We start from the raw sequence: 1,693 nt of genomic DNA on the forward strand, positions 1-1,693 counted from the left end.
TTTTTGTATACGAAAAATATATTTTCGCTCGGATAGAAAACCCCTTTTGGGTTTCTGAGAGTTGATGTGAGAGTCGTACAAGTATAACGAATATACGTTGTATCCAACCCAACATTCTGGGCTTACCACATAAGGGCCATTCGGTCTGAGACACCGACCCGTGGTCATGCTGTGTAGAGAAAAATTCGCAACGGAACGCGGTACAGAACAGTCGAGGAATGGACCTCGAGGAGCTGAACGACTGCTTCTCGACCGAGATCGTAGAATAGCCGCTCGCCCGCCGCTGCGCCGACCGGTCCGCTCGAACCGACGTGCTCTCTTATAGTAACCAAACGGGCGGCCGCGACGACCGCGGCGCCGGCCGCTCAGCACGGGCGCTTATGGTGGTAAACTGCCGCGCGTACAGACCAACCGGCCGGGCTGCTGGTACTTAGCCGCTGAAACTATGGTCGATTCGAACATATATTAACATACGATTTTTATTCGATAAATCGTTATTGTACATATTAAACGTTAGTTTCCACCGAAAGAAAAATTTTTTAGAATTTTTTTTTTCCAAAAATTGCAAGAGTAAACTTTTTTAATATTCGATTTAAAAATTTTTAAATGCTTAATCCTTACATTAAACTACTGGGAGAACTCAGAAATCATAATGAAAAAAATTACAAAAATTTATTTTTCTCAGAAACTCCGAAAAACAGAGTGGTCGAATCCGTGCAAGCCGGAATTTTTCTAAGTCCCCACGGTCAAGAGTAAACTTTTTTAATAAGCGTTTTAAAATTATTTCAATGTTTAATCCATGCGTAAACATGAAGTTTATTAACGTTTTTAACATTAAAAAAAATTACAAAAATTTATTTTTCAAAAAAAATGGAAAAAACCGATTCGTCGGAGCGAGGTGTCCTGCCCGTGCGGTAATTCCAGCAGGCGAATCGGACTTCCCGAAATTTTTCTAAGTCCCACGGTCGACACCAACTTTTTTAATAAGCGTTTTAAAATTATTTCAATGTTTAATCCATGCGTAAACATGAAGTTTATTAACGTTTTTAACATTAAAAAAAATTACAAAAATTTATTTTTCGGAAAAAAAGGAAAAAACCGATTCGGCGGAGCGAGGTGTCCAGCCCGTGCGGTAATTCCAGCAGGCGAATCGGACTTCCCGAAATTTTTCTAAGTCCCACGGTCGACACCAACTTTTTTAATAAGCGTTTTAAAATTATTTCAATGTTTAATCCATGCGTAAACATGAAGTTTATTAACGTTTTTAACATTAAAAAAAATTACAAAAATTTATTTTTCGGAAAAAATGGAAAAAACCGATTCGTCGGAGCGAGGTGTCCTGCCCGTGCGGTAATTCCAGCAGGCGAATCGGACTTCCCGAAATTTTTCTAAGTCCCACGGTCGACACCAACTTTTTTAATAAGCGTTTTAAAATTATTTCAATGTTTAATCCATGCGTAAACATGAAGTTTATTAACGTTTTTAACATTAAAAAAAATTACAAAAATTTATTTTTCGGAAAAAAAGGAAAAAACCGATTCGGCGGAGCGAGGTGTCCAGCCCGTGCGGTAATTCCAGCAGGCGAATCGGACTTCCCGAAATTTTTCTAAGTCCCACGGTCGACACCAACTTTTTTAATAAGTGTTTTAAAATTATTTCAATGTTTAATCCATGCGTAAACATGAAGTTTATT

This window comes from Nomia melanderi, unplaced genomic scaffold (assembly GCF_051020985.1).
Source record: "Nomia melanderi isolate GNS246 unplaced genomic scaffold, iyNomMela1 scaffold0763, whole genome shotgun sequence".
Taxonomy (NCBI): domain Eukaryota; kingdom Metazoa; phylum Arthropoda; class Insecta; order Hymenoptera; family Halictidae; genus Nomia; species Nomia melanderi.